Source organism: Caretta caretta, chromosome 2, assembly GCF_965140235.1.
Source record: "Caretta caretta isolate rCarCar2 chromosome 2, rCarCar1.hap1, whole genome shotgun sequence".
In the NCBI taxonomy this organism is placed as follows: domain Eukaryota; kingdom Metazoa; phylum Chordata; order Testudines; family Cheloniidae; genus Caretta; species Caretta caretta.
In genome coordinates, this window is record NC_134207.1 from 111586244 (window position 1) to 111603563 (window position 17320).

At 40.4% G+C, this 17320-nt stretch overlaps 1 protein-coding gene across 1 annotated transcript in view; it reads left to right on the plus strand.

Annotated features, from left to right (window-relative positions):
• JARID2 (jumonji and AT-rich interaction domain containing 2) overlaps positions 1-17320 on the plus strand; it is a 306448-nt gene that overhangs the window by 14174 nt on the left and 274954 nt on the right. The window lies entirely within an intron of this gene.

The window sequence follows — 17320 nt, forward strand, 5'->3', positions numbered from 1 at the left end:
CCCAAATTTCTACACAGCTGTTTTTAGAGCTGTAGCATGAGCCCGAGTCTGTAGACCCAGGCTCTGACACTTGCTGGTGTGGTTTTAAAATACAGTGTAAGCGTACCCATCGAAGATCATTTGTCTGAGATGTGAATAAAACCAAGGTTTGCAATGCTCAGTCCAGTGTCCCCTCTCCTAGGCCATGCTGGCTGTCAGTGAATTTATTTTACATGATTCTCCTGTCTGGTACTTCATGATGTGTTTAGTATGAAAGTAAACAATAACTGCATGCAATTCTAGTGCAGAAAATTCTATTCTTTTTGAGTTTTTTTTTTAAAGTATATTAAACGTTTATTCAGTTTAATTTATGTTATGTTATGGAACTTGGCTTAATGCTTTGAAAATGGGATGACAGTTGATTTCTGGTTTTCATGTGAGGATATAAGAACATCTGTTAGTTCAGTTTCTGAACCTTCTTTGCTCCTCCACATGTGCACCTCAAATTTCAGGTTGTGTCACTAGTGTCCTCTTGTTTTCCATGGAACCTTCCAGAACTTTGGGCATCTGTGAGTCTTAAGTGTACTTTATCAAAAAACTTATGTATTAACTTTTTGATAGTTTTATTATATAGTACACAAAGGAAATTACAGGTAATATTTCCTTTGTTACAGATAGTGAACTGAATTATTTCTGTTCATCATGTCCTTTTTAGAGCAAATAGATCTCATCCTCTCATGCCTAGCTTTTATTAATAGGTTGGAAGAAGAACAAGCTTTCCTGCTTTTTCAACTCCTGATTGGCTTCTTAAGTTTTAATAAACTAGTCATTGAATTGAATTGCTTGAATACACTGAGATATTCTCTCTGCATCTGTGGAAGAAGCTACTGCTGTCAAAAGATGGTTTAGCAGTTCAACAAACTTTGGTTCCAGATTCTTAGCCGGACTTCCACCAGTTTGACTTTTTTAAAAATATGGCAGCAAACAAGTACTGCTGAATATTATTTTTTGTTTAACTTTAAATGATTTTAAAATAGCTTAGCCCTTAATATAAACTATATACCAATTGAAAATTAAATGTTAAATTGACATTTTAAAATCTGTATTTTAATTTAAAAAATAAATAAGATTTTTATCTACCCAGCTGTTGGGATCTGCTTGCTCATTCCAACAGCGCTAACAGCAGCTTTGTTGAATTCCTGTATTTTTGTGTCCTGCTCCCCCTTCTGGAATATTGTGGAATTGACTACATGGATCACGGGTTCAGCGCCTCTGCTGTAGAGAGCAGGAGCTTGCTTTCTTTGTTTGGAGAGCTTTTTTTCCTATAATCATATTCCTTTCTCTTGGCTCTCTGGCTGCATGTACTTGTGCAATATCGTATCCTGGTTCAATGTATGAACTAAAGGGTCTCCTACGGGAACTAAAGTCCCTGTGGGGGTAATTAATGCAAATCACCAGGGCAAATAACAGGTCTGTGGAAGTTCCACCCCCTGGGGAAATAGAATATACTAGTTTGACCTGGTTCAAGAGACCTGGCAAACGGAGAACTTGAAATGGTATCAAGGGACTGCCCTGACAGAGAGAGAGAAATTGCTCACACTCAATCAAAGAACTGACATGAAACTGTGACCGAGAGAGAGGTGTGTGAAGGTCCTGAAGTACTTTAATCCTATCAGGGTTGGTGGGTGACAGTTGGTAAGCTATACATCTGCAGTATGTTGCTTATTGCTTTGATGTTTTCTCTGTAATGCTTTTGGTGTGAATAAATAGTTCTTTACTCAATGAAATGATCACTAGTTAGCTCTGTCACTTGACCCTCTTAGACTTATTATCAGGGCTTCTGAAACTGTTCACAATAAATAAAAGCTCCCTCAAATGTGGCTTTGAATCTTTCCATCTGTCTCAGTGCTACTATGATTTGCATGGTTATGGCTCTTGCTGCACTTTGCCCAGCCCGTTTCGCCATTTCTTCATGCAAGGAGGTCTCTGTAGAGAGCTAGTGAATGTTTCCATAGTGGTATGACCTTTACAATCTTGACGGTATAGGTCTCCACCTTCTTGAGATAAAAAACCCCAAACTAGAGCTGTTTTCTGCATTTACATGCTTTGAGTTTACTTCAAGCTATAGCACACAAGTCCTTCAGTCACACAAGTGGAGCCTGAACGTAATGCTACAAGGCCTGGTCACCCTTTCAACCCTTGGCTAATGCCTCTTCTATTTAAAGGTAAGCTTTCTTTTATCAAGTATCTTTATGAGGAGATTAAATTGCTTAGAAATGGTTTCACTACAACATGTACATTTACAGTTCTTTCTGGATAAAGTAGTACAAAGACCTACTCTACTCCATACCAGAAAAGAACACCAGGTTTCACCCAAACCAGTCCATTTCCTTGACATCATTTTTTCCTAGTTGTAAATGTCCCCTGGAAATACTAAATGCTCTGCACGTGGAACTTAATCATCTATCTTTGACCATGGAAAAGACTGAATGTTTCTTTCCTTCTTATGGCAGTCACAAGAAGGAATATAATAAGGTTGGTTGCTCATTGGCTTATTTCAGAGTAGCCGCCGTGTTAGTCTGTATTTGCAAAAAGAAAAGGAGTACTTGTGGCACCTTAGAGACTAACAAATTTATTTGAGCATAAGCTTTCGTGAGCTACAGCTCACTTCAAAGGGCTTATGTCAGCCATCTTTTGGGTAAAGCCTCTGAAGGGCACCCTACCATCTCCTGCAAGAGATGCTTCCACATCCAATGTGGAATTACAGCTTCTGTAAAATTGGTTTTACAGAGCAGTACTGGGTTGTCCATTCACTTGTTCACCAACTGTTATAAAATTGACAGTTTACCATGGGAGGGGCCAGTACCCAATCTGCTCTTATTTCATGGTAGCCAAGCAAAGTGTGTGGTCGGAGTGGGGGAGGGGAGAAGTCCAAAATCTATTTTATATATTTTTGATTGTTTTGTTTTCCCTTCAGACCTATCCACTTTCACACACACAGCCCAGCCCCCAGTTTTTGGTACTTCTAGAAGCAACGGCCTGTGAGCGAAAATGTCATGTTTGAAAGGAATTTTAAAAAGCCTTTCCTGTAACTTTGGTTTCTCCTAATGTGACATTCACTTTTCTGGCCAGACCCTGCATTGAGGGGAAATATGAAAAATGCAAGACTTTTTTACTTTCCCTTTCTTTATTTCTGCTAGACATGTTTCTATCTCCTGAATTAATTGCCTGTTTCCAGATTGTGCCTTGTGAGTTTTTTCCCCCATGGTTTTTCATCAGTTGTCTATATAGGTCTTCTAATTCCTCATCCTTGCAAGCCATCATCTGGAGGATCCATGTGGTCAGTTCAGTAACATGCCAGGGGTGAGGGAAATAAGGGAAAGAGGGAGGGAGACAGATAACTAAGAAAAGCTGCCTTTGTACAGTGTGAAATGGGTAAGCACATCATAGCTGTAATGCCAAGAACAATGGTTGCTCTTAGAATTGGAAAGCACGATTATGTGTTTAAAAAAAAAATCCAAGAACTAATTTTGAGCATCAGTGTGACAGCACGTTGAATTCTTCTTGCAGTTTTACCCAACCCATCTTTTTTAGCATAGTTGGGTGTTCATGCACAATTACATATTTGCATAGCTCTTTCAGTCCTTGAAAACCTGTACACATACTAAACCTCATAGTGCTCCTGTAAACTAGCTAAATATCTTCAGTTATAGATGGAGAAATACATGCAAAGGTAAATTGAGTTGCACAAGGTCACAGTGAGTCCCTGGCAGAACCACAAGTAGAATGTGAAATTCCTGGCTCCCAGGCAGATGGTCCATCTAATAGAACACTGTGTGGACAGCTTCCTTTGGACCTCTCGAACTTCATTTTTAAGAGTGGTATTTGGTAAGATGGAAGAATAGGATACTCTCTTACTTGAGTTGCTGTAAATTTCTAAAACAATAAATATTTTGTGTGAGAACTTGTTCTTCCGCATAATTCACAACCCTTCTCTCATCACACACGTACACTAGCTACTGGTCGACTGTCAAAAATCTGCGTCAGTCAATATCTTGCTGATTTGTTACTATTTAATGCTGTAAGCCCTCTGGCTTAATGCCAAAAGAATCTCCTAACGATGGTGTTAATCATGGGGCTCCCATACTTTTGATTACTTACAAGAATCTCCATTCCAAACTGCCTCTGATCGCAAGGTCAGTAACTCTGAGGGTCCTGACAGACAATTATATTAAACGTTTTGTTTTCTTTGTGAACTTGTTTCGTGAATTTTGTTTTTTCTCAGCGTTTTAATAGGGGATATTTTTAAACTTATTTTTCAGTAAAACCATGTATGGCTATTATCCTTTTACCTAAGAACTGTCAATTAAAATCAATATGGGATCCATATTTTTAAATGTTATATTATTTTAAATGTGTTAACATTGCTTTTTAGAGCTAATTTTATAGGATGTTTCTATCTCAATTTTTAATGTAATGCAGAATATTTCACAATAATACCTAGGTTAACAATGATAGTCTTGCTGTATTGTGCAAAAAAGGCTTCTGTTCAGACCCAGCTGGGTTTCAGGCTTAATTCATTGCTCTATGGTGGGATCACCACAGCTGCTGTGGGGCCTTTACAAATGCAAAAAAGCTGTCAGTGTTTGTTTCGTCAGATGCATAAGTGATGAGGCCAAGTTGAGGAATCCATTCCAGTGTGCAGTGTGCATGTTTTAGACATTGTTTTCAGAATTAGTGTTTTAGAGTTCTTTAAAATATTTGGCACATACTATGCTTTAAAGCAAACAAATCTTAGGAATAGGACCAGTTTAAGGTTAGTCTACTTCAGACTTTCAACAACACTTAACTTGAGTTTATAAAAATGTTATGGTGTACCTGGCTTTTGCTCCCAAGCAATACAATTGCCCCCATTCCCCCCCCCCCCCCAAGGTGTTTGTTTGGATTTTAATTGTTGCAAAGAAGCAAAAGTTTAAAATATTTTAAAAGCTTTAATTTTTATATTTATATATATTTTTAACCATAGTATGGACAAGATGCTCTATAAGTCATATTACCAGTCTCTCTCGGGTCTCCACAAGTCACTGCCACCTTTTTTCCTTTGGCAGACAGAGACTGAACAGAGCTCCTTCTAGACAGTTAAGGAGTAATGTTGGTTAATTGGCTTCAGAGGTTGCTGCTTAACATGGCAAGGCATGCCCCCGTACCTAGGGGCTCATTGTACTGCCCCTGCACCACTTCCATTTGGTTGAGACAGTGGGAATATATTCCAGAATAGACTTCATGCTTCCTCGCATTCAGCACTCACAGGAACATATACAACAGGTCTCCCCATCCTAAGGTTGCCAACCCTCCAGGGTTCTCCTGGAGTTTCCAATAATTAAAGATTAATCTTTAATTAAAGACTGTTGTGATGAAACCTGTAGGAATACATCCAACCCAAATTGGCAACCCTGTCCCATCCTGGAACTAGTACAGTCCCTTCTTTAGAGAACTGTGGTAAATGCAAATGCAAATGGGCAAAGGCAAGTAGGGAGATAAGGGGAGACCCAGTGAGGGGGAAGGGGAGAAAAAGATGCACAGTAAGGCCTCGTCTATGCTACAAAGTTCTGTGGACGTGAGCCGCTTTGTGTTGACCCAAGTGGTACATATGTCTATCCTTAAATTTGTCTCCCACCAATGTAAGTGCCCTGTTACGGTGACTCAGTAATACCACTTTTCCAAGTGGCATTCATTCATGGTCAAAGTGCTGAGGTTGATACATCTTGAGCAAAGACACTGTGTAATTAGGTCAATCCTAACAGTGCTCCAGCAGCTGTCCCACGGTGCCTGATGCTGACTGCTCTGGTTACAGTTGTGAACTCCGTTGGTCTCCATGACCCCTAGGCAGAAGGCTCCCCTCCCCTGTAAACTCCATGATTTTTTGAAATGTCTCTTCCTGATGGCTGTGCTTGGCAAGTACACCGAGCAGCTCTCCCTTGTTGTGTGTAGCTGCCCAGCTGACCATACCAGCTACGTGCTCCAAATGCTCTCTGGCTTGGATTAGACAGACAATATTGGATCTCGTGGGCCTGTGGGGGGGAAGAGTCTGTGCAAGCACAGCTACAGACCAACTGTAGAAACATGGACATCAATGAGCAGATTGCACAGGAGATGGAGGAGGAGGAGGAGGGGTATGGCGGGCCAGCCGCAGTGCCGTGTGATGGGGAAGGAACTGTGTCAGGCATGCGAGAAGGCCAGGGAAGCTAACAGTTGATCTGGCGCTGATGTAAAAGAGGCCTTTCATACTTGGCGGAGACACCATCACCACACCACAGACCATCTTGGATACTTCTGAGGAGCCCAAGCCACAGGCCCCTGGCGTGACCAGCAAGGGATGAGATGGAGGAGGAAGAGGAGTCGGGTGGGAGACGTGTGACTGGGCGGTTCAGCTGTGTCATGAGCCAGGATCTGTTTGAGGCGCCACTGCAGTCCTGTCAGTCCCAGCAGGAGCCCCGATGCGGGGAAAGGAAACTCGGGTGAGTGGTTTTTAAATTTATTTCCCATTAAAATGATGTAGCAATGGTGCCCCTCTCCCAGTTTAACAGGGTACAGCTATCGACTTTTCATTAATGTACATGTACTAGAAGAGGCAGCAGTACAACAAAGAGAGGTAGTGTTCTGATCTGCTTTTCACTCCTCTGTAGAGTTAGGTAAGGAGAGGCTATGCCGAGAAGTTTGTTTATGTACACAGGGATGTTCCTCGAATTCTCTTGAGAGATCTCCATTAAAACTTCCTTGGAGGTTTACTCTGCAATCCTCTCCTGAGGGTTTCTGGGAATGGCAGCCTTATTTTTTCCTTCACTATAGACACTTTCCCATGCCAGTCTGTAATTACTGTAATTGTGCTGGCCAAAGTTCCACAGGCTAGCAGCCTACAGGCCCAGGAGGCTTCGGGATGGCAGCAGCAGCTATGCTCTCTGTGCTCTTGTTACCCTCAGGAGTGAGAGAGTGGCTAAAATCACCACTGCTTGTAGAAAATGGTCCCAGTGCCCGGTGTTGATAGTTTCTTGCAACTCAGCAATTCCTTTCTCATTTCTCGCACCCTTGGTGGGCCATACTCACTCTGGCTGGAGCTGTGAGTGGCACTGTCCACAAGCACTGATGCAGAAGTGCCAATACGCCTGTCTTTTTAAAAAACTTTAGGGAAGCAAGGGAAGGGAATTCTGAATCTTAACTTTTACTTGCCACTGTGACTATACAGAGAATGATACCTCTCTATGTTTTATCTGCAGCTGCTGCTATGACAGCCTTGAGGATCTCTCCCTCCACACCCGCAGATCGCCTGAGCCAGATAAGGAGGAGAAAGAAGAGGACTTGGGATGACATGTTTGATGACATCCTGCAAAAGACAATGCTGCATAGACTGTGAGCACAGGGCCTGGAGGGTGTACTTTGCGGCCTTCCTGAAGAAGGAAAGAGCAGACAGGAGAGAGGCCCAGGAGTCCCAGCAGGAAAAGTAGAGGGAGACGTAGCAGAATATAATTGGGCTCATCTGTCAGCAAAAACAGATGCTGGAGACTCTTGCGGATCTACAGGCTCAACAGTCATGAGCTCCCCTCCCTTTCTAATCCACGGAAGACTTCATTACAGAACCTCCCTGCATCCACCCCACCCCATTCCATGTGGCATCGGGGCTGCATCGTTGCCCCTATCCCTAACCCTGCACACCAGGGGACATTTAAGAACAGCCACAGCTTCTCGTACACTGACCTGTGAAAACCACAGTTGCTGTATGTGTAGCTAAAAAGGACATAAATGTTCTTTCCCCTTATTAAGCTCTATTCCATTAGTTTATTTTTTTAATGTATTTGCTTTTAAATTGCACAGATTAGTTTTTTCACTGATTTCTTTTTTTTTACTCAAAAATCGATTTGGAAAATAATTCATCTTTATTAATTCATGACATACAGATTCATAGACTTTAAGGTCAGAAGGCATTTAGTCTGACCTCTTGCATGTTGCAGGCCACACAACCTCACCCATTCCTGTAATAGACCTCTAACCTCTGGCTGAGTTAATGAAATCCTCAAATCATGGTTTAAAGACTTCAAGATACAGAGGATTCACCATTTACACTAGTTTTAAACGGCAAGTGGCCCGTACCCCGTGCTGCAGATGTAGACAAAAAACACCCAGGCTCTGCAGAGTGCCTAGCAATTCTGAAAGGTCCCACTTCTTTGTTACTGTACAGTGTGACACAACTCAAAGATGTACATCGAGCACCACTCAATTTCTAACAGGCCCCAAAACAGAAGGGCCAGACAGAGCACAGAACACTGCAGTTCATTTCTGTGGCTCACTGTTAAAGTGCTCTTTCAAAGCCTCCCTGAGCTGTATAGTTCTGCATTGAGCTTTTCTAATATCCCTTGTGTCTGGCTCTTTGCATTCATCAGACAGCCACTCCACCTCTGCTTTCCACCCAGATGGCACTTTTCTCCCTCTTTCTTTCACAGATATTATGCAGGATGCAGCAGGTAGCTATAACTATTGAGTCTTTTTTTTTTCCATTGAGAGCCAATCTTGTGAGTAAACAACGTCATCATCCCTTCAATCTACCAAAGTGCTTTTAAATGTCATTCTGCACCTGCTAGGTCAGTAGCTGAATCTTTCCTTGGTGCTTTTGAAGTGGCCAGTGTACAGATGCTGCATTCCTCAGGATCACTGTTAGCATTTTAACATTGCCAATGGTAATTCACTGGCCAAGAAATAAAGTCCCTGCTTGTAGCTTTCTGAACAGTCTTGTGTTCTTAAAGATGTAAATGTCATGAACTTTCCCTGATCAGGCAATACTGATGTTGGTGAAGCATTCCCAGTGATCAACCAACTCTTGCATAACCCTAGAAAAATATCCCTTTGTGGTGATGTACTTTGTGACAAGGTGGTCTGATGCCAAAATAAGGATATGCTTCACCGCAGTTTGGGAACCCCACTACTGCAAATCAATCCACTATGTCCTGCATGTTGCTAAGAGTCACAGTCCTGCCTAGCAGGAGACGATTAATGGCGCTGTACGTTTGCATTACAGTGGCCCCCACAGTGGATGTTCCAACTCCAGAACGATTTTCCACTAACAGTAGCAATCTGGTGTTGCAGCTTTCCGCAGTGCGATCACTGCTCACCTCTCCACTGTCAGTGCAGCTTCCATTTTGGTTTCCCCACGCTGGAGGGTTGGGGTTTGCTCAGCACACAGATCCAGGAATGTGGCCTTGCGCATCCAAAAATTCTACAGCCACTGCTTGTCATCCCAGTCCTACATTACGATGCAGTTCCCACCAGTCAGTGCCCATTTCTCATGCCTGGAAGTGGTGCTCCAGAATCTGCAGGTGCTCTGTGAATGCCACCGACAACCTTGAATTGATTCCTGCCATGTCCCACAGCGGTCTGTTCTGCATGATATTGTCATGTTCCTTGCTGATTTGGTGGTTCTTGCGGCTCTGTAAATACCAGAGGATCATACATGCTGGGCTGGCAAGGCTGATAAGAATAGTGCAGAGCTGTACAGGCTCCGTGCTGCTGTCAGAGATGGCAAACAGTGAGATGGCCACATGAGAGTGGAATTTTTTAAAAAGTCACCAAAATTGTGGGATATAGATGACATTATGCGATGGAGACAGTTTCATGCTGGAAAGTTGACCCCCTCGCTCCCAGTCACCCATGAGCAACTTGTTTCTGCCCACTATGCGTTGCCAAAAGTTCCCAAGAGACCGTGCACTGAATAGTGATGGGTTGCGCACTGGGATACTTACCCATGGCGCACTGCACTGTGTGTCGACACAAGCACTCCTGGTAAGTAAGTGCAGCGCCAATGCAAGAAGCTGCTTATGCACTTGCATAAGCAATATACTAACTGCAGCAGCTTTATGGCGACCTAACTTGTCAACCAAAGTTTATAGTATAGATGTGGCCTGAGGATTGGGTTTTCAAAAGAACCTGAGAGTCATGCATCAAAATCCTTTTGATATTGAGTGGTTATCAAACTGCCTTAGACTCCAACCAAAACCGCAGCCAAAAAGTAGTAAGGCTTATTAATATTATGTATTTTAAATGTGTCTACATTTCAGTTGATGTCTTAAGGGCTGTTTTCTACGGATGGAATTCATACAAACTTTTGACAAAAAATGACTCTTCTCGCAGGGGAAAAAGTGCAAATGAAGCTGGCAGTAAATATTTGGAATTTTGGGCCTTCTCACTATCTTCAGGTAACACACTCTAAGTCTTATGAGGCATTGGTATTACCTACAATGCACATGAATTCTACTTCATTGTGTAGAAATATGGGGCGAGATGCCATACTTATGCTGCTACTATTAATGCCATTGTTAGTGACATGGCTAAAACCTAGCACATAAATAGACTATTTTTAAAAAACAAAGGTTCCCATGATTTATTGTTTTCAGTGACTCAGAACATTATTTCTAAATGTAGAGTTTGTTTAAAAAGATTCTAGTAAGAGTCTCACAAGACTGTGGCTATATATAACAAAATAAATCCAATATATGTATGGAACCATTTGCATCTGTTTTTTGTATCAGGAAGCTTAAAACAAAAGTCTCAGAATATGTTACCAGGACATGAGCTGAATTGTTCTGTTTACTAATAAACTAATCTGCAAAAAAACCCAACCCGTGCTTGGGGCACTCTACAAGATAATACAAACAAATTAAAATAACAGCAAATGACTACATCAAAATGTAAACAAATAAAAGCTAACAAGTTTCATATGAACAAAAAAAAAGGAGAGGGGGGTGGGCAGTGAAAGAGAGGAATGATAAGGAAGAGTAATAAATATTTGTCTAAATCTTGCTTCTTGCAAAAAGCTTACTGTGATAAAATCTGAGATGACTGATGCACTAAGCTGCGTGGCTAATAATACACAGAGGGGGACAGGAGGAGACCAAAAGACAAGAAATCAGACTTGAAATTCCAGGGTCTTTTGTATTTCACAGTACCATTGAAGGACCAGGGTTATTGTAATGGGGGTGTGGGGCAGGGAAAGCAGGTGCTAGCTGTCCACCATAGTACTACTTTGCTGAGCATCAAAAGAGGACTTCCTAGTGTATTGTCCTTCTGAAACTGACTTAAATAAAGTTGATATTTAACACTGTTTCAAATGTTTTTTAAAATTAAAAATGGTGTATCTGGGAAATGTGTTAACTTTCCTGACATTAATTTACTTGAAATGCTGTCTTTATCTAAGGGATCTGTTCAGTGATATCAGACTTGATCTAAAATCCCAGCTGGATGCAAATGTACCCTGTAATATTTATAAGAAGTTACATAAGTGGATCTCTCTGGATATTTATTTCATGCTCATCACTTTAGGATAGTATTTGATGGCTGCTGTTGCTCACAATATCTAAAAACCTGGTGAAATCCTGGGTCTATTGCAGTAAATAGCTAACCTCCAGTTGATTTCTGTGCAGAGCCTGGATTTCATCCCTGAAGCTTTATAACAGATTTTCCACCTAGGGCCTGATCCACAGTCTATTAAAGTCAATGGACAGATGCCCCGTAACTTCAGAGGGCTTTGGATCAGGCCCTTAGAACTGTGGTATAGCTTAATAAAGGCCTACATAGATTTTCCTTCTGGTGTCTTAGAATATTACCAGTGTTAAAGCAGAAAAATGTATCTGTCAGAGCAACCGATGGCTCCATGCAAACTCTCACTTAAAGCTGTAAAATAGTTTTGTGGTCATTAGCTTTCTAAACTATGTAAATACTTAATTATTGCAGTTTTTAATATAGTGTTGACAGTTATGAAACTGAAATTGAGAATGGCCATAACATTTCGGGATAGAGTGGGTATAGTAGAGAGACTGATCACACTGCTTTGGCAGTGTAACAGAATCAAGAGGCTTGGTTGTTTCACCCACCTTAGAAAAGTACAATAAAATAAAAATGATAATATACTTAACTGTTTAATTTTTCTTCAGACAAATCGTTTTCAGTTGATTGGCTTCTCTAATTCTTGATCTTTTGATAGGGCTCAAACGTGATAAAGTAGGTCAGTTACCGGCTGAGGTTCACTTAACCCTGTCTACACCAGAGAATTAAAAACTGGTACTCGTACTACCATAGTTTTAACTAATAGTGGTAAAAATGCTGGAAGGTGCTGGAGCCGTGTCTACTCTAGGGCTCCAGCCCATGAGAATATATACATGGGGTGAAACCCCCCTTTGACTTGAATGGGGTAAGATTTCATTTACACAATATTATTTTGTAAGTTTCACTGCTGAACACAGTTGAATCTTCTCACAGGGCTCTTCCTTACAGATTTCTCGGAATCCAGATGAAACTCTGTTTATCACTCTTGGGTTAAATCTTCATGTTATAATTCCTTGTTACAACCAACCTTAAATGATAGGTTTTTAGATTTTTCTTTTAGCTTTAAATCAATCTGTTTACTGTTACCACATCAAAATTGAGCATATGGGCAAAGAAAATAGACTGGTCACTCTGTTTCTGTTTCCCATGCACTTACATAATGCTGCAATATTTGAGTTACATTTTCCACACAGGAGTATTATTAAAAAAGACCAAATTATTTTCTGAGAATTACTTTAAAACTTCATGGCTTTGTATAACCTTGTTTTTATAAAACATAAATTATTAGCCCAAATCAATCAGAGAGTTTCCTTATTAGCCCTTAAACTGCCAGCGCTTTGCAGAATGATGCTGATGAGGAAAACGCTTACAGATTGCATATAGTCCTTGATGTAAATTATATTAAGAACTGTTTAATAACAATGTTCCAGCCATAAGCAACTATTATGATTAATACCTTATAACAAATATAAAGTGTTTAAACTCTGAATGAGAAAGAGCCTTTGTTTCTATTAAGAAGTCAGCTTTAGATTTGTAAATACTTGCAGGGCTTGTCTTCATGGGGGTATCCAGTAATGTTAATCCAAATTCATTTTGGAAGTGAATTAAACTAAACCAAATTAAAACTGTGTTAATTGTGAATGAGGGTGTTCACATGAGAGTTATATGCAATTTAATCATCTTCAAATACATGTCCTTAATTAATTTGGATTAATTTTCCTGGTTGACCCGTTGTAGACAAGCCCTCATTCTCTATTTAACACTTCTGTCAACATCAAACACTGAAGCGTGTTAAGAAATACAGTGTCACGAATACACTGGTGTTTTACCCTGTATGAAGTGTCACTTAATAAACGAGATGGCCACTGCTTAACAGAAGAGTCAGAAAAGCCAGTTTTAATTTAATTTGACAATATAGCTCGGTTTCAATCAGAGAGAGGTGTGCTACTTAATCGCTGGACCTCTAGCAGTGGTGGAGCAAAATGGTTGGAGTCATCCTTTTAAGCTTCCTTCATCAGTCCTGCTAGGATAAATAGGGGGTAGTAGTGGGGGGCGGGAGGGGGACTGCAGTATATTTTGTATATGGAATTGAAGAAACTTTGCTCTGAAAAGCAGGTGGCTAGTAATTAATATTATATTGCAAAGTTCTGTTGGAAGGATGGATTCTGGTCTATGGATGCTATGGTAATGAGGTACCAATATAAGAAATTTAAATAAGGAAGTGGAGGCAACATAGCGAGATTAGAAGGTGACGGCGGCACGAAGCATGTGAAACATCTTGGACTCCTTTCCTTGGCACACATTTGCCTTTTCTTTCTCCCACCCTCATCTGCTTGCTTAATTCTCCATTACGTAATTTTAACATAGGAGAGCTGCTTCCTGTGCTTTAGCTGGCAGAAAGTTCATTCACATGCAGCTGCAAAGTTGGTGTTTCCTTTTCACAGCTTTCTCACTTTAAAGACCTTGAGAACCACAAAACATTCTGTTGCCTCCACCTCCTTATTTAATTGAAGCATAGTTTAATTAAAGGAAGTTGGAGTTGGAGCCTCTTTGTTAGCTGGGTCATCTTACTCAAACAGGTAACTTAACCAGTTGGACTGCAAAGTGGAAAATGCAAGTGATTGTGTAGCTACATTAAGAAAATTTTAATTTGGTTTTTCATCTGTATTTATTCTCAAGGCATATCCTCCAGGCTATCTTAATGAACTCAATCTAGAGGTGGGCAGAAGCACATCTTATCACTTGACAGCCAGCAAGATGGCATGCTATGACTGGCAGACATATCTTGAGCTTGTGTAATTGTCTGATCTTGTCATATGATGACAAATGAAGTGATGATTGTATTCAACAACAAAAAAGTTCAAAGTAGCAGGAAGGCTCTGAATAAATCCACTTGACAGTTTGTCAGCATGGGTTTTTGTTTTTTAGTTTGAATAAATGCAATTTTAGGAAAAAAAACAAAAGTACAACTGTGTAAATTTATAGACAGACTGTCGGTCAGAATTTTTAGCCTAACTTGGAATTTACTTACAGTTGTGGGAGCCAAGTCCCTTCAACAGTAGGTTAAAAAAAACCCAAACCAAACTTCAGTTCTTAACATCATCCAGGTGAGTACGTCCCAAAAGTTTGGTAACTAAAGCTTTGTACACTGGCAAGTGAAAGAGAGAACTTTTGTTGTTCAGAGGTGTTAAAAAACACCTCCACAAAAGACAAAAGTTTTGTCGATGACAAGCACTGGTGTGAACAACGCTAACACCACTCATTGGGGGTGGAAGTTTTTTGCTCTCCTGCCAACAAATAGAGGCTACGCTGCGTGCCTTTTAGCAGCACAGCTGTAGTGGCACAGCTGTGTCGTTAAAAGCTGCGTTGTGTAGACATAGCCTAACTTTTGTATGTTAGCAGTCAAAGTCTGATTTGCACAATGAGCTTATTTAAAGAGAGATATAACAAGGAGGAGGGTATGCAGAAAAATGAAAACCGGGCTGAACATAGTCTTGATTTCAGGCAAATCTGTCTGAAAAAAATAATTCCCTTTTTTCTCCCATTCATCTGTCCACTTTACTGCCTGCTCATATAGATAAATTAAATTCCATAAAAGTTTTACTCTTAGCTTTATTTTATTCAAATGGTAAAATGGGGCAGGTTGAGTAAGAGAAGTTTTATGAAAGAGATTGCATTTCTCTTCCTGATCTAATCATGAAAAACAAGTAGTGTATATAAAGGGAAATAATTTATTTTTAACTTTTGTGTATATTGAACTGTTGCCAAAGAGAATTCCTTTTCTGAAATTGTGAGGTATAGGAAAACTGTTTTTAATGTAATGTCTGGAACTATATGCAGTACAATGATATTTTGGAGGTTTACTTCAGCATTGTGTTGCATCAAAACAGCTGCAAAGTGTAGGGCCAGAAGCTGAATTTTTCAGAGGAAGTGAGGCAACTCATGAGTGTGGTTACCAGTTAACCATGGAAAAAATAATCTAAAATTCCTTCCCACCTTTTGCTGCTTAAAGTACCACAAATCTGCATTCGGTCATTTTGGGGCACTTACTGTAAAGAAATAGCTGTGAAAGATGCTGATGACAGTGTTAATTAAAACTTGCATCCTTTGCAATTTTTATATCTTGGTATAGGAGAAAAGATTTTCAGCACATAATCACAATCTGTGCTATAGCAGGGAGACAATACAGAATCCCTTCCTTCGCACTTTTCATCCATATTCTCTCTGGATAATTGGTTCAATCCTGGGTTCTCCTATTGGCTTTCTAGGCTCTACACTTTAAATGCTAATGGTGTATTCTGAACAAAAGATAACATGTCTAGGGCAGCTGCCCTGGAGCTCAGAAATGCATTGGGGTGTGTGGTGTTTGTTTTTGTTTTTGCAATAAACAAACACAGTTGGACTTTTAGAATTCACATTTCAAAAGTTAGTTAACACTATTGTTACGATTGACTCCTAATTGTGACTTTTCTTTTCCTAATGCCGAAGCACTCCTCCTCTCAGGGTTCCCTGCCCACTCTGAACTCTAGTGTACAGATGTGGGGACCTGCATGAAAGACCCCCTAAGCATATTTCTACCAGCTTAGGTTCAAACTTCCCCAAGGCACAAAGTCTTTGCGCTTGGATTAAGTAAATGCTGCAACCACCAAGTGATTTAACAACCAATCAGGGAAAGGACCACTTGGAGTTCCTATTTCCCCAAAATATCCCCCCAATATCCCTCAGCCTGTACTTTATCATTTGCATCCACTTAACTGCAGTGACAAAAGTTTTGATTACTCTTTTATTCCTCTTGGCACTTTGAAGCAGCACAACTAAGGCCATGCCTACACTGGAAAGTGTTAGCAAACTTGTTAACTATCATGTTAAATATGGCTTAGTTCCTGTCCACACTAGGTGCTATGACCAGCCATCATGTTTTTGAATATGACCGTGTTTGTCCATAACAAGGGTGAAACCATGTCTGACATTTTAAAATGTGTTAACATGATACTTTCCCAGGGAAGATGTAGTGCGAGGGAGCTGGGTTCCGTTTTGGATAACATCATTTTTGTTAGAACGATTAACTAACTTCAGTTGCAGAACTGACACTGCAGAAAAACCAGCATGACTTGAAGATTCTAGACCAAGTTAGCAGTGTTGGCAGCTATGAAAAACATCTTGTTACTTTCCAAATTGAACATGTTTTCATCTGGAAGTCCTTGGAGAACCAATAAACATGGAGCTCCAAAGCGTTTGTCACTTTTCAGAATAGAAAAGTACTTTGAGGAATACAGATTGCGTTCCCCCTCCCCTCTTTCCACCCTTCCCCCAAAATAATAATTTAGGAATAAAAGGATTGAGAATAGTTGTATGCCAAAATGCAGTGAGTGACTGCAATCTCGGACATTACTTGTTGGGGTTTTTTGTAACTGTTTTGCATCTTAGTTGTAGCAGAAAACTTACTATCCAATTCTATTTAAAATGATTTGGTAACTACATCAGGGCACAAAGGAAGGGAAACATTTTAAAGTACATAGCTGTTGCCAGTGGTAGAAAAGCCTAATATAACACTACTTCATCTCCTTGTGGTGTTAGTCTGTCAGAATGGGATGACAGTAGTTGGTCTTGATAGATGGTTTGTTTTTTTTTAAAGGTGTGAAGAAAGAGCCTCTTAGTTTACAAATGGAAAGCTCAAGATCTGTGCTAATGGCCCATCTCTACTAGGGCGATCTGTACAAGAGTAATATCTGTCAGTTACACTACCAGGCTGGTCTACATGAGAAAGTTGCACTGGTAGAGCTTAACATATGAATTGAAAGCAGTGCAAAATGGTGTGTGAACAGTCTTCTTTTGGTATTAGGCCTGGTCTACATTTGAAATGTAGATCAGCTTAGTTTTGGCACATGGGGGTGTGAAAAGTACACATTCCTGAGCACTGTAGCTATGCGGACCTAATTCCTGATATAGACATGGCTAGGTCGATGGAAGAATG